Raw genomic sequence first — 21157 nt, 5'->3', positions numbered from 1 at the left:
CACAGAAGTATGAGCGCATATTTGGGTTCACATCAACTAAGTCTTACAGCCTGCAAGTAAACTAAAAGTCAAAAATTGCAGTCCAACACAGATTGTGTATCTGGATACTTTTAATGTTCTGTAGCACAATACCTAACTATTAATCAGGAATGGATTGTGGTTTAAATTTTAATTAATTTTTAATGTTGCTTTAGGTACTATACAAAATCCAACAGTTAAAGGAGAAACAACTTGCCAAATACATAATATTGTCAATTTGCAGTACTTATTTAAACAACAAGCATTTATCTGCTAAAGTCATAAATGTGAATATAATTTTCATTTTTAATGTGCACGTATGACTTGTTAAAATTCTAATTTCTTAGATACCGATACATGACTGGTGATTTACTGTTACTTGTTATCTGTTTATAATTCTGTGAAATAAAATGCAGCCACAATTCTTTAAGACAGTTGATTTAATTTAATATAAATTATAATAAGAATCATCTTAAAATCGCTGGCATAATAACAGCCATAGAGGAAATGCACGATGTACATATGGAGTGCAAACTTAAATGCACACCACAGGATGAAATAAAGTGTGAAGTTCTTACTCAGAAATGCATCTTTATGCATATTTCTTTTGTTTGTAACATGAATTTCAAAAGTGTTATTTTCTTTTTATACAACTTTTTTTTTTAATAAGGGCCAAGTTATTCAAAGATGCAGTGAGTGGCAATCTGTTATAATGCATTAATGTAGTAGCCATTGTTGAGTCATTCCGATTTGTAGGTTAATGTGCATGTGCTAATTTTAATACTGTCATCTGCAAAGAGAGGACATGGCATAGGAAGTCTAAATAATTGCTTAGGGCCCTAAGTAGCATAACGGGGAAGACCCCAGTTCCCTTGTGGGTTATTTAATTTGTCTAAGAGGGGCATCCTCAAAAATATTGCATCTTGAAGTTCCCAGTACGATATAAGCAGTTGTGAAATTAGTTCTGTATGTTGAGCAGTGCAGTGAAGTACAGGGCTATACTGGATTGTTTAGAATATATTGCTGGCATCACATCATCTATTGATGAAGCATATGGAAAATGTACTATGGAGTATACAAGAAGCAGATTACTCAAAATGCACATTTTTTATATAAATATAAGAAACAAAAACAAGTCTGATAGTAGGTCAACTGTTTTAAATGTATAATATACAGTATACATAACTACTATGAAAAGAAACATAAAATACAATTTTAAAAACAATCCAAAATAATAAAAGTATCAAATAATAGAAGAATAAAAACCTACAAAACCTATTTATTGCCTTAATACACCTAATTCAAAACAGGATGGCAAGATGTCAGGGCCCATCCCAACAGCACTGGATACAAGGCAGAAATGAATCCTAAATGGGACCACTGGGTAACACTCATGCCCACACGTCCTGCCAGTTTAGGTACAGCAGTTAACCTAATCTGCATGTCTGCAATGACGCACAATAACATAGGGAGAGCCTACAAAATTCCAAAACTAGCACTCATGTAAATTACTATTGATAATAGCAATGAAATTACAATAATAATAATAATAATAATAATAATAATAATAATAATAATAAATACCTGCATAAGTAGATGAACACACACTACAATAACTGGCATTCAGAATAAGATTTTATGAAATAAGCAATTAAATGTATGGTAACCATGGTAATACTAAAGGGAACCACATAATTAAGAAATAACTAATACTCATTTTAGCAGCTCTTGGCCCAAATAATTAAAAGGAGATTACAAACATGGATTAATAATCTGATAAACTGCATCTAAAAAAATGTGTAAATGTCTTTTAGAATTAGTTAAAAGAATGCATACAATTTCAAATCAATCCAATTGTAATATCTGTGTACTAATTTTAGCAGCATGTGTAAATATTTTACTAGTATGTATAATAATAATGATGAACCATACATGATTAGACAGTGTATACTGGATTGAGGAACATTACTAACAATTGAAACTGACTGATGTTAAATATAAAATGTAAGACTTAGATAGTATAACATGTTGTAATAATAGTAAATTATTGTAAATCTGATGAACATTGTGGAATCAAATTAATATTAAAACATAACAGTTTATAGTATAGAAATAATAAACTATAACATTACAAATCACAAATATTGTATTGGTTATGATGGTAATAAAGTATATTATTATTATTATTAATAATAATAATAATAAACAGTAGTAGCAGTGGTAAAAAGGAATGACAATAAAATATTGTACCTGTGACAGTAAATAAAATATAAGCTGAAATAGTAATAGAAATTATCATAAAACGGCAAAATGCAGCCAGTAGCACAATAAAGATATTAACCGATTATTGTCAATATTTGCTATAATTAAAACGATATGCATGTTATATGTGGTAGACGTTTAAGTTTGATTATTAATAATAATGGATAAAAGTGTGTTATTGTGTTCTTTTTGTTACTGATATTATTATTATTATTAATAATAATAATAAGGCAGTTCCAATAAGCGAAAAGTATTGCAGTGTTAAATGTTTTGGAATTGAAAGTTACAGCAGTAAACTATAAAATTTTTCTGCATATTCAGTAATTTTGAAATACAGTTATTATGATTTTAGCTAAAAGAACTCTTTTTATTTTCTAACCTTTCCAGGATTATTTCAGCACTATAGTATTATTGCTTCATTTCATTTTAAATATGATACGGGCACGCTGGCTCCTTGCTGTAACACGGAACAGCTTTTTCCGAAGCTTTGTCGCAGTTCTCATGATTCTCCGCAGTGCTCAGGGTGGGAAATAAACCTTAAAAGATAATCGATATGTATGCCAGACAGTCGTTACATGTGTCGATATCCTGTTCTGCTATCCGTCTCCAACAATGCTCTTTGCCTTTTTTGTTCTTAAAAGCTTACATTCCGTACACAGGGAATAGAGAATAAAATATTAGTGCTCGCCTAGTAGCATCTTCTAAAAATAAGGTGTAAAGTTATGCAGCTCGCAGGAAGGATCCTATTCTTTAGTCCCCTCGCACTCTCCATCCTTTGGGATTAAAACGCTATTTTCGTCTCGGGAGCAAAGGTTATCCCCGCACTGAAGAGTAACAAAGCTGGAGAGGGCACCATCATTTTCGGAGCGGCTAAGCTTCTCACCCCTCCCTCTGACCCTAACCCCAGGATGACTTCAGTTCTTTTTTTTCGAGAGAGGGAGAAAAGAAATCCCCTATCATTCAGTCATTCTTACACACAAAGTCGCAGGGCTCTGCTAGGAGGAACCGCATCGACCCAATGGAGAGAAGACCAGCCTTACCAAAGGATGCCTCTTTAGCCAATAGACGCTCTCTCCGCATATCACGTGACTCACACCCCCCCTCCCTCCTGTCTTTTACTTAGACTGCCTAGACTTCAATTCGGAGCCACAGACCGAAGCTTTAAGTGTAGCAATGGGTTGTCAGGCGCCGAAAGAGGCGAGTTTCAAAACAAAACAAGACCAAAAATATGTAGACGCATCGAATTTAGATTCCTCAGCTCTTGTGCTTTTCTGAGTTCAGCATTGCTTCTCAGTGGACTTCACTGTGTCTTTGAACGCGTTTTGTGACAGAAGATGGTTTATTCCAGAAAAAAAAGCAGAAAAGTGCCGATGACAGCACAAACTGTAAGCATTATTTTCTAAGTGTATATTTATGTTTAAATATTTCATTTATGGCATTTTTTTTATTGGAGAATGTTTTCGACTGCTCGCCGCATGCACTGTTCTGACCGGCACGTGCAATTTATTAAAGTGGTGCAAAGTACAGAGCATGTCATAAATAAAACAGAAGGAAGAAAGCAAGAAGGGGTGAAAAGAGAGACTGAGTCGGCGATCCCTCCAGTAACGGCTGCTCTATGACGAATCGCGCGCCCCCACAACCTCCCGATCGACCGCGACTGCATCTAGAGATCTTTGTTCACGCGCACGAGCAGAGAGCAGAGGAGTGTGTGTGTGCGCGCGCGCCCTCTCTCTCTGTCTCGGCGTTTTATTGCGGTCACTGTCTGGTCAAGCTGGTCACGCTGCTGTAGTCTGGCAAGTGAATAAAATTGAGTGTGTTAGGCTGGAGGGAGAAAAAGGAGAAATGAGGGGGAGGGCGGGTGAGGTGTACCGTAGAAGTCCGCCAGCCGTAACAGTCCAGCCGGAAGAGCCGCCTAAAATTATTCTAAAGTCTGGTGACAAGAAGGCACGCACGACGAAAGAAGACAGGAGCCGAGGCCGTCGCGCTCGCCGTTCTGTCGGTTGTAATTTGGTGAGTTCGGGGCGAGCGGGATGCGGCCGGTCGGCTGGCTGTGTGAAGCGCAAAGGGGTAAGCGTTACACCTGACTTGTCATCTCGGAACTTTGGTATTAATTGATGGCAGTTTCTTTTTTGGCGCTGACAATTACTCAACTTTGAACCTAACTTTAAGGTTTTTTTTTTCTGAGCGAGAATGGGGCACGACGGTTGCTTGACAGAAACTGCGAGATGTGTGGTTATGTTACATATATGGATGTTATCCTTTTAAAATTAAATTTAACCAGCGTGATGCTTAATACAAAGGAAGCAGTTATCTAGACGTGTTTAAAGTGTGTATGACTTACTATTTTGTGTTAGGACCAAGTATTTGTGCGTACTATTAAATCTCTTTCTCTCCGTGTATGTATTTCTACGTGATGTTAATATGGAATATATTATATATATTTCCATGTTAATACTGGGTCTGTTTCTTTGTCTGGCCCCTGTGCTATCTACACCTCCCCCAACCGCCGCCCACTGTGAGCTGAGACACCTGAAGGCTAGACATAATGATCAACAGAGCTCAAGCCTGTCTGGAGTGCAGCCAGATTTTTTTCCCACTCTACAATCAAGAAGCCTGCACGCAATGCACGCCAAGCCTGTTCCGCTGCTATGTAGGGATCAGGGATGGAAGTCTTACATACTGCGGAAAGATTAAAGACAGCAGTATCCCATTTTCCCCCCTCTGGCCAGATGTGGTTCTATTTTAAGCCTCTTGTGCATGTCTGGCATACATTTATTAATAAAAAATGTATATATGCATACAGTATAATCTGCACTTCCATAAATGCACATGCTTGCAATATATTCCACAAAATTGCCATTGGAACAGTGCTTTGAAATTGATTTTACTGCGAGGCTAAGATTTTATTTTCCCTGGGATTCTAGAGGCGTCGGGCGGAGTTTTAATATGCTTTATGAGTATGTGACTAGAAATTTGTAAATTATTCTATTTCATGTCTTTGTTTAAAATGTTTTCCAAAGCTACCGTAAATCAATCACATTTATTATTAGTTATTCAAATTATAATATGATTTATTTTTATATGGTGATCTGTGTGAGCTTTGTTCTATACTGAAAATTAGCCCTAGGTGCTTTACAGATGTAGAGCTGTAGTTTTTTTTTTAATTTAATTTGGAGTACAGGTAGGTTATGTGACATTCACAAAGTCACACACTGTGTGATACCGAACTAGCGACCTTGTGCTTTTATTATGTCCATTGCTTTAACTAAGAGGGCACATAGCTAGATACCATCATGGATATAACTGCTAAAAATGTGATAGAGAGATAGATGTAAAAGGTACTGTATAAGATAAATGCAGTGAATGATTTATTGCAATGTAAAAACTGCAGTGTTAACAGTAGCCATCCTGTATTAAACAGTACAGAACAATTACATGAATAAATACATACCTACATTTATACATTAATACCCCCACATTCTATTTAAAATGAATACATTAAAATTGTAGATAAACTTTGTCCAGCCAAAAGGTATACTATGAATGTAAAAGACACAGCAATGACTGAATTTTGGAAAAAATAGTAGCATAAAGGAGTAATGCCTATTTATGCATTTTGAATCTTCAGTTGTAATGCTACAACAGAGCTTACCATAAGAAGCTGATGACACAAAGCTAAATACACCCTGGGCAAAAAAGTGGTCGGCCACAGGCCCACAGACGTGCAATTCCGTCTTTGCACAAAACTGCATTGTTAAGACACCTGCACCATTGCAACTGAATGCAGACACTGCAGTATTGAATAGGTTACGTCGGATATCGATATTTTGTGCCAAACTTCATTATGCAGAATCTCTGGCTTGATAATTAAAATCAAGGTAGCTATTTCTAAATAATCATTTTAGTATCTGTTGTACCCCTTAGACAGTGTACATTATTACTTTTCGATTACCAAGATAGGTGTTACACAGCAATAAAAATATGTAGTGATAGTTACATATTTCAATATGTAATATACATTAATAGCCTTAGAAGCCCCTATAGTCAATTCCGCATATGTGTTTATGCTTTCCTCTTTTTTTTATGACACAGAGGTGTAACCGTCATGAGCCTTCCAATTTAAGGTAGAAATTTTATTGGTTAATGATATTATACAATACATTCACGGCACTGTACTACTGATCCAGTCTGGGTTAAGTTCTGTATGGTAGTGTAGAACCAGGTGGCCACGTGCCCTTTTCTTATTTAGATGAGAGTTTTCCCTTCAATAACATCTTTCTTCTTGGCCTGCTTAAAAATTCCAGCAAATGAAATCAGCCGAGGATTTTCAATTCTAATTTGCCATGTGTGCAGAATGGCTAGTACAGAAATCAGTAGAGCCATTGTAAGCCCCAATAAGCATCAATCTCGCCTTTGTCTTCTCCTGCAACAGTGAGAACTGAAATAAGGGATATTTAAATATTTATAATTTTTGTAAATATTTTTGTGTATACAGTATTTTAAGAAGGAAACTTTCTTCTATTATTGACAAAATTGGGACTAACCATCAAGATGTTTAAGAAATATCTGAAAAAAAAAGTGCAGTGTTTGCTCTTCTGAGAAGGTGCAGGCTGAAGTTCATATTGCATGCAAATTTGTTGGCTAAACCATAAATGAATTTTCATTGGTTTTACTGACTTCATAAATTTGCACAGATGAGTTTATTTGACATGATTGTTATTTATTTTCATTATTACATTTGACAAGTGTAAAATGGCAACAATGATTTACTTGTTTATACATGATACTGTGAAGTAAGTGTGTAATAGTAAATCTGTCAGATTTGTAGGGCTCTCTAAAAGTCTAGCACTATAAACTAAATGGCACACATTGACTTTATAACTTAAAGTCAAAGAAAATACATCACTAGCACGTGTGCCGTAAATTCTCTGTCATTGTATGTAAAAACAAAACTGACAATTAGGAATGTAGTGGAACTTGGAATATTTTATTTTTTAAAATTATATATCATGATAGAAATAACTCAAGTTTCTTATTTTCTTATTAAATTTTAGGGTATGGCTTTATCCTTGAAGTAGGAAGTATAGACCTGTTGTTTAGCTGTGACTGGGTTTGGACATTAAGGAAACCGGAAGTTGAAGAAATGTGAAAGACGCACAGAGAAAAGGTACTCAAAGCACAGATAAGCCTCAGACTGGTTAATACTGGCAGATATGGGAGATTTTCAAAGTTTTTAACAGCATTTTTATTTAACAAAAGTCTTATAATGGATTTTTTTTTATTTTATGTTCATTTTGATTAATTTAAATATATTTCTGAAAGGAAAGAATTCAGTTTGAAAAAAGAAGAATGTAGTAACAATATTACAATCCTTTTAATTTAATATATGCATCTAGAAAGTTTTGTGGAATATGTAATATGAAACAATGTACATATATATTAACTAGAACCTCGTCCAGGGTTAGTCCCCATCTTGCACCCACTGCTTCTGTGAGAGGCGCCAGCTCTGTGATTCAAAGGTTAGAAAATGGATGATGAGTGAATGCATACATTATTTTTTCAGAAATATTAAACAGCTGCTTGACATACTGAAAAATCTCTTTATAGTGATTTGCTTTTTTGTATTTAGGTTTTATAGAGATTTTTCAATAATGTATTAGCAGAAGATAAAAAATATCTGGTTTCAGTGATTTAAAATAATCTGGTATGATGACTTATTTTATGTCGAGCTGGGTAGGGCTAAGTGTGACATTTTCAATCATAAAAAAACTCAACAGTGCCAGCAGTGTGCTGCTGAATTTCTCCTCATTAGATAATGTTGGTTTAATACCCGATTGAAAGGGTTTAAGTATTAGCCTCTTTATTTGTAAAGCAGAACCCCAGGTTAAGTTAAAGGAATACATTCATTTGAAACAATGCCAGATAGCATTAACCTGCTGTAATGTGTCATGGGTGGAAGATAAAGAGATTTAAATTGATGTGAGCAGATACAACATTTAAAAAGCAGTTTTTTTTTTAAGTACATGTGATGTATTTGACAAACACTTTTTCCATTTCATAAAGGAAATGTGCAGGGAGTATATCAAGACATACATAATTTTGAAATCCTCTACAAACATGACATACATGTCATGTAATGGAATTCAAATAACATTAAACATATTCAATTTGTAATGTATTACTTGCAACTTTTCATCATCTGGATTATTTCTACCTGTTCATTAATTTTGAATGCATTCAATTTCAGTTTATAGATGATATATCACAGGTGACTACTTTAATTTATCAATACGCCTATAGTAAGTAGCATCTTCTTAATCTGAAAATAACACAATATCCCTTTTTCCCAAAAATCAAGAAGATATTAGTTGATCATTCTCCTTAATCTTTTATAAGATAATGCAAGGCCCCGAAATGGTTAATTGTTTCCAAATCTTTATGTGAGTAGAGAAAATGGAAAACTGTAGGATAATTGTATGGCTGGTGATTTCAGTATATTTATGGATTACTGTGTCTAGAAAAGAAGAAAGCACATGTTCTGAGAGGACGCCGTAGGGGTTGTCTGGACTTTTCAGAGAGTGTAAAGTCTTGTTTAGTCAATGCCTCAGTGAGGGATGACCTTTGCTCCGTTGCTGCTCCTCCCTGCTCCAGGTGCAGACCCTCTTCAAATGAATAGAATGAATTTTCGGCTTTCTCACCTAAACCCTAGCTATTATGATAAAGCCAGTACCATGGAAGCAGATCAGAATTCACATGCTGGTAATAGCTATTTTTAATGATAATGTTGGTCATTCTGAAAAGTTTGATGCTTTTTTTTTAAATTAAAGGTTGCTAAGTTAAATAAGTAAACTCCATGATACAAAAAGAAAAGTTTGGCATAGAGATATGCATCATTTTACTTTGAGGTTGACTTATTCTGTTTTTTTGCCTTTGGAATGCTTGTAGTGTATTTTATGTTTGATGAGTTAAGATCATTTGCATAAATTCACATATTATCTGGGAAGGCATATTTTAAAGCATTTGAGTAAGGGTTTTGCAAACATATGCAGTTAAAAAATTATTGTTGGTGCAAATATAGAGGTTGCTTTAGAGTAAACTTATTTTTTAGGTATTGTACCTCAATGAAGGTAATTTTCTTTCTATTTAGCTTCAGTAGTCTCAGTGCTTATAATAACAACTAAACCATTAATGAAATACCATTAATGGTATTTTACATTTTTAACATTTTTAGTTAAATTCAGTTTTATTTTTGGAACTGATTTCAGGATTAAAATGAGATTTATTTTCAGCTTAGATTCACTTTTTTAATCATTGCATTCACTACAGCATTGCTTCCACTGCACTTGGGTAATTTTACCCCTGCCATTTATAAATCAGCAGGTTTAAGTCAATGAAATTTACCACAGACTAGATTACCAGCAGGTCCACTAATGTCTTTTCTCATCTCAGCTCTGTTACAAACAATTAATTTTAGCACTCAGTGTCCAGGAAAGACAAAGTGAGGCCTCCTGACAATCAATAATGGAGCACAGGGCTATTGAATTCTGGAAAGAAATGCATTTAAAAATCAAAAGGCCAGACATGCTCTGGGTCTCTTAAGCCTACTGGGAGTGCCACAGATAAACCAGTTCATGCTTTGCTGAAAAGCAGTCATTTTTATCTCCTTTTCTGCTGTTATAGAATACCACTATCTGAAGTATATCCTTCCGACTGACTTCTAGTAATAACATAGATTTAATCACTATATGAGAAAGGCCATTTATATTGTATGTGTTCTCACCCATGGATCAAATACAGTGCAATATGTGAACCTAACATGTCTGGAAGTGTAATGATTTAGGAGGGAGTGACTAGTCTAGACTGGATTTATTGACAGGGCTGCAGCAGATTAATGCAGTTTGTGTTTCAGTTGAAGATTTGAATTTCAATCTCGGTTCAAGTTTAACTCTGAAAGGAGACACCCATACAGTGAAACCTGAACATATTTCATAGATACTACTAGTCTCTATTTTCTATACATTCAGTGACAGAATATGAGTGTATACAAGTAAAACTTTTGAACTTTATTTTCCTATTTAGAGATTAAATAACTGATTAGCCCAAAACTGTACTTCATGTAGATACATTGGACAAAAGGCATTAACCAAGAGCATTAATCTGTGATTTTTAATGATAAAAGCATTATGTCAGAAGTTACGTCTAAGATACAAGAATAGTAAATCTGTGGTTTAGTCAGTTCATGACATGGTTATCTGTAAAATATATCTTGTGTGAATTTAGACATCACACACTTCTTTTTATTGTATAACCTGGATTTGAATACAGAAGTCCTTTATGATTTGTAGTCGTGACTTGAATATTTTGAAATGAATTGCTGTCTTAAGGGTCAAGAGGGTAGGAAAGATGACCTCTTTAGAGAGAGGCCACAAAAAATAAGGAGACACCTGTTTTGTTTCACAGTGAAGTTCACATTCTTAAGTATGACAAGTCCTTTTCTTGTGTGCTTATTTTTACCAGTACATAGGATACAGGAAAAGAAAAAAGCTGATGAGCTTTTTAAAAGAACTGGAAGCTGAATCATGGAAAATCATTTTCCTTTTGTTACTGTTGAAAAGAGGTCTAGTGTAAGATGTGCATTCATTCCCCATTTTCATTACTGATAGTTTCAGAAAAGCATATGATTATTTGTAGAATGTGATCTATATGAGATGTATGCATATCTAACAACAGCATTTTAAAGGCAGCATCTTTGCTTGAATATAGTTAATTAGGAATCATTTCTTTTGGTGCCTGCTCACACACTTTTTAGCGAAAGCGACATTTTCTTCTTTTCATATTCAACATAGGGCATAGTTGTTTTTTCTTTTTATATGCATTGACAGAAGTTTTTACCAGCTGTATTTATTCCAGTATTTTATAATGCAACAATCTTTCATATTTGTTCTTAAATGCCTACTATACATTCCAATGACAATTATTTTTTCGCAGTGTTTTAGAAGCCGTTTACACAGTTGTTTGGTATGTGTTTGGTATTATTGCATCCATTATCAAATCAGCTTGCTGCAGTTCATGGTCATATGGCGTTGGAGCCCATTCTGGGTGCAAGATAGGCCTATACTCAGGAATGGGTGTCAGTGAAACGTGAAAAGAGATTAATTTCAGAAGATACCTTGGTTGACGCAATTTGACAGTTTTCCAAAGGGTCATAATTTTTAAATTCTAACCTAAAGCTCAACTAAAGTCTTTGAACATGTGTAACATTCTTGATACCTATGGTTAGAGAAAACAGAAGGGGAAGACCTTTGCAGAATCTTACAAAGTTAATTGTGCTGAAAATTCTAATTGGTAAAGTTAATGAAATGGTGACATATGTGGTTTTAACACTATACAATAATATCTGAATTCTGAACATAGTAATTTTACACTATTTAAATTATGTGTAATAAGCATAGCTTAAATTTCAGCTGATGCCATTTGTTTCTAAATTTGTATTTCTTGGTGACTCTACCCTACATAGCGCATTGTACTTGACCCTCAGACATGGTGGAAACCTGTTCTGCAGTTTCAATTCCATGTTAGTTGATCTTTGTTGGTATTCCTGAAAGTGGAAATTGGCCCAATTTGGTATGGTTACATACACAAAACAAGTTATATTTTTATTGGATGGGGAAAATGTCTGTTTTTTGTGTCTTTTTTTGGGGGGGAAGTCTGTAGTTTCATTTTGTTTGGAGCTAAATGTCAGAACATTTAGAGGTGTTTTTTTATCTATGGATCTCTCCATCGTGCAGCCTGTGTGCATCATAATAATTACATATCATACTTTTGAAAAACGTTTTTGAAGTATAAAAAAATATATATCTCAAACCACATTATCCAGTGGGTAGGTCCATTCTTCTATATAGCCTAAGATTTCTGTGTTCAAAAGGAATAAATTTCTGGTTTAGACTTTTGCTAAGCCTTTGTTAAACGTTTTAGTTGATCAAAAATTTATATCTGAAAAAAGTAGCATTGTTCATTTAGGCAACGTGTAAACTGGGTTTATAATGTTTGACTGCATTATAGTACTTTTATTTTTGCTTTCAGTACTTTTTAACAGCTCCTTTAAATATCTCAGTTTTATCAACAATTTAATTGTCATATTATAATCTTAAATATTCCAAGTAAAACCATTTTATTTATTTAATTTGAGGAAATCAGTGTTCTATTTTTCCCATGTTATTTTTTTTTAATTTGTGGAGAGTATTTCAGAATAATGTTCTTGCATATGGTCTGTTTGGGCTCTTTGATCAATAAAAGTAGAAATAGTAATTGTAATTGATGTCTATTTCTAAGTGAAGGTTATCAGACAGACTTTTTTTTTTTTTTTTTTTTTTTTTTTTGAGAAGAAGAACGTTTGGTAGGCAGTGGGGTGGGTTTTAGTCCATTTTCTGATTTCTTACAAACACTCCATCAGTTTACTTTCCTTTGCATTGGGTTTGTTTTTAAACTTTGGATTATTGGTAGAATTTGTTTTACTGTACGATTTGCATTGGTAAAATTCAGTAGCACGACCATTTATGTTGTTAAAAGTCGTCTGATTTGATTAATTTGTACCATTTCTCTATTTTTATTAGAAGGTCACAGCAGAAATTGTTTTGAATTTTAGGGTCAGAGAAAATAACCAAAACTTTCACAGATTGTGAACATAGTGCTATGGTGGTCACAAACATAGTTAACTTTTAAAATGAATATTGAGTGTTAGTACTATGTCCACAAGAAAATGTGAGGGAATAAGATTTGCCTTTAAGTTCATGACAAGGTGGGAATTACTAGATAATTAGTATTTTTAATTTGCTTGAAAATTATTCCCTGTAATTTATGTATTAAAACATTCTGTCTCAGTTCAAGATTTTAAAAATAGCACTGCTATTCAGTTTACGTTTATGATTTAGCACTGATTTGATCTGTGGAGGTTTCATAAGGTAAAAGTAAAATGTACCAATAGCATTTCTGTTACATACTATGGTCTGCAGCTATTATAAACAGTAAGAATCTTTCTTTCACTTTAACTTTGATAATGTTTCCTAGCTTTACAATACTAGAAGAAAATATTTGTTTCCTTTATTCCATTTCTGAAATGCCCATGTAAACAAATCATTCTCAATCAATTAATAGTATGTAAGAAATGCTATTTGTAAAGCAAATTTAATGCTCATGTTTTCTTAGTTGTTCAGATATGTTTTTGTTTCATTTGGTCATTACATTTTTTCCTATAACTTTTGAGGAAACATGTATACAGTTATAGGTTCTGTCCATTAAAACACAAACTGTTTTATAAGAAATGATTGAGGGACACATTTCACACATAATTGAAAAGTTTAAATTATGCATATGGTGCAGCACTTCATATTGGCAGTTATAGAAGAAACCCAAGAAGTAATATAGTACATAAGGTGACTTTGCGTTTCAAACTCACTGAGGCTAATTAATTAGCTTTCTCTAGTCAGGTTGTATTGCAGCTTTAAGTGAGATGTAGTCAAATTATGTTCTTTTCTGTGTATTTAATTATGCTAATTATGATAAAAAAATGACTTTTCAGTCCTTCTTGCATTTTTGCTTAGCTAATAGGTAAGTTGTCCTAATATTTCATCCACTTTTCATCTCCCTTTCAAAATTATGGCTAGATTGTTCAGAATTGCTAAGACTCTTTACATGAATACAGTCTTCCTGTTATTTTATTTTAAATTCACTTTCTGTTAATTAGTGACATAGTCCTCAAGTACTTGCTTCATCATTTAACTGAATGAACTGTTCTGGAGTAAATTTATAGATGAGTTTTTTTTAATCTGTGGATTAGGTCTCACAGTAAACTTCATTTGCTAAAAACTGAAGTGGTTCATTTCACTTAGCTTTTCAAAGCAGAACATGCCCATTGGACCAATGGTGCACTGGGCTTTTTTTCTTTACACAGCTTTTTGTAGTTGTTTGTGTCTTGTATTGTAGTGACCTAAAATGCACAGCGTTATCCAGTTGGGATCCCATTAGCACTGTGTTGAGTTTGAGCACATCATCATTTGATTTATGTTCATCTGTTTTTATTACATGAACTAATATTTTATTAACCTTTTTAAAAAAATTGGTTCAAGAATGAAAACATATTATCTGTGCTGTGGGCTAACCCTGGTTTGTTATTTCCCAACGAAAGTGCAAGTCACAGTGGGTGCTTTTGGCCTTTCAAATCCTAATACAAACGTGGAGGAAAGATCTTGTCAGACGTCTATGACCAGAACTGGTATGGAAGGTAGTCAGGTTGGCAAGAATATGTGTTATTTCCAAAGAGTAACCAATTATAGTAAATCAGTATAGTCATAACAATAACATTCCATGGCAAAACAAAACTGTATAATTTCACTAATATACAGTATTATATGAAAGCAACATAATTATTGGTGTCACATTTACAGTTTAACACCCTGTCCAAGCTGTCCAAGTTACTGCCTTCCGCCCAGTGCTAGCTGAGATAGGCTCTAGCCCACCCCACGGCCCTGGTCTGGTATTAAGCAGGTTAGAATATGACTTTCACAGTTGGTTGTCAGATGTAAAAGCATTCACAGTCATTGACCATATTCGATCCTTTACTCTGCGTTAGGTGATCACTGCCAGGTCATAATGATAAACATTTCAGTTTACAAATTTAGGTATCCAGATGTCATGGAACATTTATTTCACATAGGTTTTACTGTACAGCAGCTTCAGCTATAACTTTTCAGAGTGGTTGCATGTACAGATTTTGTGAGGTCATTGCTTACAATTTTACAGGCTTACTTGCTGTATCTGTATGAGGTTTTTTTTTTTTTTACAAACTTCAATGAAGCTAAATTTTCTTTGTGGAAAAGATTAGCAAATTTTAAAATGTTTGGCTGTTGAGCACTGTCACCCAGTCATCTTCACAATCATTCCAAGTTCACCAATACTGCAGCTGGTTAGAACAGTGTGGCTGAGTGTTTGAGGTGGGACATTGGTCAAACACAATGACAGTCTAAGTGATTGTCCTAGCTGATGCTGCGCTCAGAGATAGTCTTTGCAACAGCACAGTCTATGGGGGGGCATGGGGGCTAGATCCGCAAGTTGGAGAGAGGTGTAACATGGTGTGGTTCAGTCAGAATTCATGCTCCAAAATGGACTGCAAAACGCTAATGAAAGGTCCAAAACCCGTTGCATTGAAGGGAAAACTTGAAGTGATAAAATTCTGGTAAACTGCTTTTTTAATCTTATTATGGTTTATTTTTTGATAACTAATATTATTTAAACTAATTCTGTACATTTCCTTCTGCTTTTGTTTTTATTTGAGCAGCCATTTTGGGCTGGGAATGCCTAAAATATTTTCCACTTAAATTAATGGCAATGACGTGTTTGTGTCCCAAAAATTCAAGAGCTTCAGAAAAGGATTAGCTTTGTAAAGAGAATGAAGCCTGTGGTGCTTGTGAGTAGATAAACCATGTAGGTTGTAGCCCTTCACATGCTAGCAAAAGTAGTATTTGGTTAATTGTGGCACTTGTATACAGTGTTTATTACAGGTGACACAAATCTTTTTCTGATCCAACACTGCAAAAATGTGTAGACCTCTTTTTATTAAAAATTTCATTTAATAATATTAATATTTCATTTTTTCTTTTTCTTTGGTACTTTGATTTCACAATTTAGAATTCAAATCGTATGGTGCTGTTTAATTTATTAATAATTTGAAGTCATTGCTAGTGTTTTTAATGTATTCTTGTGTCATTATTGTACTTTGCCTGTTGTTGCTGGAAAGGGCATTAGTTCATCTCACTCTTGCTGAAAAAAATAGGCTCAGAAAAAAATGGATTGTTGTCTATGATTAATTAATGTAATCTAAGATCATAAACTCAAACCTGTGTAATTCAGCTCAGGGTGACAATGTACCAGAGTTTATCTCTGAAGCTCATGCAAGAGATAGGAAATAGACAAACCCAGTCCATCACATAATTCACTTACAGTTTACTTAACAGTCATGTTTTAGGCATATGGGAGGAAAACCAGCATACATGGAGATAATAGTTGTGAGATTCATGATGAACCACTGTGTTGCCTAACTTAGATTTACTTTATTTAAATATATGTAGAGGTATGTGACAGATTGTGAATCATAATTATTAACTCCCAGTTGTCCTCAAGCAGTTTCAAGTGACAGCATTTCTTACAGCATCCTGATGTTTGTTTTTGACTTCAGTAATGTGAATTATCTACTGGTTACTAACTAGATTTGGTGATTTGGAAATAGTGTGATTACAACTGACTGGGTTGCCAATTATAGAAATCAACATAATTTGTTCCCACTTGTTTTTAATGGAGTTAAGAGAGAAATTAAAGGTTGTCCCAAGATGGCCCTTTAGTTCATACACTTGCTCAATAAAATGCAGAGGATCTTTGACAGAGGGGTTCTTGAATGGTCTCAAGAGGCCTGTAAACTGATTACTGAGTTAGCAGCCTTCCTCCGGACTAGGACTGTCACCTTTTGAAATTCCTGCTGCATAGCTTTGTTTAACAAAAGTGTCTCCTAGAGATAGATGATCTTTTTTATGTCAATGAGGAATAAGGCATGGAGTTGGAATGGAGCTCTGGCATGGTAAAATTACCTTGTGATAGGTGTTTATTGTTTTTTTTCTTTTAGTTAAACATTGTGCAGTAACATTTAATTAACCCAGATGTACCACTTATTATCAATTTCAAACATTTATTACGTAGAATATCTACATAACAAATGTGTCAAATCTAGATATTCAATTAATGCTGTTGATTAGCACTTAGAAAATGTGTTTAATGTACAGAGTGTAACTCATTAATTATTGAATTATTTACTGATTTTGGCTTCTATACACCCTGGGCATGATAACACGTATGTGTGCGTGTGTGTGTGTGTGTGTGTGTGTGTGTGTATACATATAATGGGAGTTATAAATGAATATAGGTGATAAAATGAAAAAAGACAGATGAGGATCCATTGCGTAACAAATCTCCAGTAATTCTGCAAGCAGGTCCTCCAGCTTCCTGGAGGTTGGTGGTAGGATTGGCACTCCAGCCACTGTAAAAAAAAATTCACCCTGTTCCAGTGTGGTGCTGAGGTGTCACCCACTGCACTTGGGACCCAATCCAGGTGGTTTGTTGGGTGTGGTAATGTGCTATCACATTATGCTCCTAACCTCCTCCTCTTCCATATTGTAAATGCATGTTTTAAACTATCAAGTCATGCATATTATATGCTTTTGTTACCTTTAATAGTAAATAAGTATTAAACCTTGTTTTTCTTTTATATACACTATATACTGCTTTTCTGTTATAAACTAGAGGATATTGCTTTTTAAAATCTAAAAAAATGTTCCATTAAAAGTAACAGGGGGGAAGCACCAATAGAATACATATTTATATGTGTAGCAAACTGCTAGATTCTGATCAGGGTGCATAGTTTTAACATTTTTATTTAGCAATACATATTTTTTTCTTTACAAACCTCTGGATTGGTAACTTAATATTACAGATTTTTTATGAAGTTATGGAACCAACAAGTGAAGTTATAGTTCTTGGCTTGGTGAGGAGATCAGCATATCTAGCAGAAGACACACTTGACACACAAACAAAAAGGATGATCATTACCACGTATCATAATGACTGCACAAACCCGTCAGAATTACACAAATGTTTATGTATTGGTACATTGTATAATTTATTTTCAATTCACAGTATATATTGTTCATAGTGTAATATTCTGTGAGTGGTTCATCCAGCAGATACAGCAGATTTTTATATGTGTCATTATATTATATTCTGTGTCATTTCAGTTTCTCTAATAAAATTATTACTGATAGTACATACTAATTTAGAACTGATAGCAGACTGAAACCCTGAAATGGCAATAGTTGCAAATTGATTTAAACATAAGTCCTTTGTTCTAAAATGAAAGTTTCTTGTGCACGTGGGAAAACCAGGAAATTGCACACATTCTTTTCTTGAAAATTCAAAAATAAACCTAAATCCATATTTCCTGCTTGTGAAAAAAAGATTTCTAAGCAACATGGAAGACTTGCTTGCAGATTACTTACTTTTTTGCCAGAATTAATAATCAAAACCACCTGTTCCTTTTATGGTAAAGCGAATCATCAACTAAAAATGTACTAAAAGGTACTGTTAATTAAATCAAAAGGTTATATTGGCGTGAGAAAGCACAGCTCAGTAGTTTGACACACTTGGTAATCTTTTGTCAAAAATGACCTAAATTTGTTTTTGTGCAATATATTTTTTATGGTTTATTCTTTTAAAATTATAAAATATATTTTTAACCCTTGTATGAAAAGATCTCTGATGATAGATGCTGAACACAGTTTGAAATACTGTCGGATTGGCAAGGCAGTTTTGTGTTTCTCCTTATATTGTTGTAGAAAGATTAACCAAACCTTGTCTAGATAAAGGAGGTACAGCATAGAAAGCATACAGCATTCTGAGGAGCTTTAGAAAAAGAAAATTCAAGAGGAGTTTACAAATTCTTTGCAGTGTCTGCAGGCACTTCTGTTCAGGCATTTTTTAAGGATTCCAGACACTTTTTAAGGATCCCAAAACTTCACTTTAAGGAAAGTAATCCATATAATCCCAAGCATGAAAATATATGTGACCAAGGTATTTGTTCTTTGAAAAGTGTTATATCTTACTTGTTGCCTGTGAAAACATAACAGCTCTGCCTCATTGCGTCCAGGAAAGGCACAGTAGCTTATGCTCAATATGACATTGTCCTCCCTGGGAAAAAGCTGCTGCATATGTTAAGCAGAAATAAAATCTTTGTACCCAGTCCATGCTGTACCACTGCAGCTTGTCAAGCTAACATTTTCCTTCATAGCGGGACACTTTCTTCATCTGTCATATTGATTAATTAACAGATCCCAGTTTGATCACCATATGACTACATGCCTCGAACGGTGCCAGCACAGTGTGATCAAGGCTGTAAGGCTCTTATTAGCATTAGACTTTAGAGAAAACAGTAATGAGGTTTGAGGCTTACACCAAAATTATAATTTGGAAATTTAATGTTTATTAATTAGTTTTATCTTCTCATATATTTGAGGAAGTATGAAAAAAACCTGTGGGATGGTGTAGGGTTCAAGTGAGACTTTGAATTATGAATATGTTTACTTTATTAACCAATGTTAAAGTCCTGATAGACACAAAGGGCTCTTTTAATTAAGTTACTTGAAAGTGTAGATAAGCAGGCATTATGTAATTTTTTTAAGTTTTCATATGTAATTAAAATATCTCCCTATGGCACCATTTTAGTTATTGGTCATATTTGAAAAAAACATTTAAAGATTACAGATTTGTTTGATCAAATGTTGGTTCTTCATCATTTAAATTGTTTTAGATTTAAGCAAAACCTCTACCTCATACAAGTTCAAAATTGCTTGGTTTACTAGGGTGGAGATGAATGAGTGCATTTGTGGCCACAGTAGTCAAAAAAATGTGTGGAGGCAGCGACAGTTGGTGATCTGCTGTGCACCCCCATCCCCCCCAACCCCCCCCCCACCCCATCCCCTTCCCCTTTTCGAGGCCTCTCTGGTACTGCTGAGTTGACAGAAAACTGCAGACATGGGAGAACCAGAAAAATGAAGGCAAGGCTCCTCCCCCTCATGCTTTCCCAGTCAGCTTTGGCTGTCGAGACATGCCTCATACCTAACAGAGAGAGACGGGGAGGGGGTTAGAGACAAAGGCTCCCTGTCACCGTTTATTTACTGAGAATTAAATATGTAAAAGGCTATTGAGAGTGATAAAAAGGATAACCTGTGAGCAGTTACACACAGCCTTATTCATGACTCGTAAACTGAATAGCAGGAAGTTTTCAGATTACTATTTATTGTGCAATATTTGCTTAACCCTTTTCTTTCTTCAGGCGGCAGAAGCTAATAGGCACCATCGAGCACCCCCTCCCAGTACAGCTGTTTACAGTTGCATAAGTGAATCCAGTGGTGCCAGGAGAAACATTCCACAAAGGTTATATCTGTCAAGTTGCCAGCAGATGTTCCTGCATACATTATACAGTATGAAACGTGGGGAATGGCACCCTTTTTGTGAAAGATGCACTTACACTTGGCTCTGTTAAAATGATGCTGCTTGATTGTTTGAACAATTGCATAATATTTGTAGCAATAAAGGAATTTGCCCCAGTTTGTCAAACGTCATGGTTCAAACTGGAAATCTGTGATTTCTGAACAACATGCTGTTCAGTTACACCTGACAGAATATTATTTATATTTTATCAAAACATAGTTCAGTAGGTTTGTTATCCCAAATAGGTGAAAAATAACAAAACTCAGCAGTTTAATACTTAAAGCTCCTTTTTGTATTATTAAATTTAAGATGAGGTTCCTGCTGAATATAAAACAAAATTCTTAAAGTTTTACAGTGTTCAATTAAAAGACACACATTTTGTTAATATGGTTGGAACTTGATGTCTTCTTTTATAGCTTTTGGTCAGTATTATATGAGCACTGGATTACATTTTATATTCTGGTTGATTGTCAGATCTTTATTATTTAGTGGCTTTAATAACATTCTTATTTAAACCATGCTATCTGATGTACCTAGAGGAGTTTAAACTCGGCAGATTCATTATGGAATAAGTGTAAATTGGCCCTATTATGTTATGGTTGACTACCTTTTCCATCCGTTTTCTGTAACCAGTGTTTTAGCATCATAATACATTACGTGGAGAAAGACCCCTTGACTGCCCTGAGAACATTATAGGTTCCACACTGGAGGCATCTCAACACAGAATCAAAATAGGGAAAAATCCGATAACATTTGAGGAGTTACTTTTGGGACAACCATCATGTTTTGA

At 34.5% G+C, this 21157-nt stretch overlaps 1 long non-coding RNA gene across 1 annotated transcript in view; it reads left to right on the top strand.

Annotated features, from left to right (window-relative positions):
• Nucleotides 1-3446: 3446 nt before the first annotated feature.
• The window catches only part of LOC114658512 (uncharacterized), a 43469-nt gene continuing 25758 nt past the window's right edge, over nucleotides 3447-21157 (top strand). Inside the window, exons 1-2 of the long non-coding RNA XR_007936110.1 lie at nucleotides 3447-3665; nucleotides 7335-7447. This is a non-coding gene — a long non-coding RNA (uncharacterized LOC114658512). The remainder of the gene's footprint in view (nucleotides 3666-7334; nucleotides 7448-21157) is intronic.

Source organism: Erpetoichthys calabaricus, chromosome 10 (genome assembly GCF_900747795.2).
Source record: "Erpetoichthys calabaricus chromosome 10, fErpCal1.3, whole genome shotgun sequence".
NCBI lineage: Eukaryota > Metazoa > Chordata > Cladistia > Polypteriformes > Polypteridae > Erpetoichthys > Erpetoichthys calabaricus.
The sequence above is the reverse complement of the archived record's forward strand: the minus strand, read 5'-3'. Positions and strand labels throughout refer to the sequence as shown.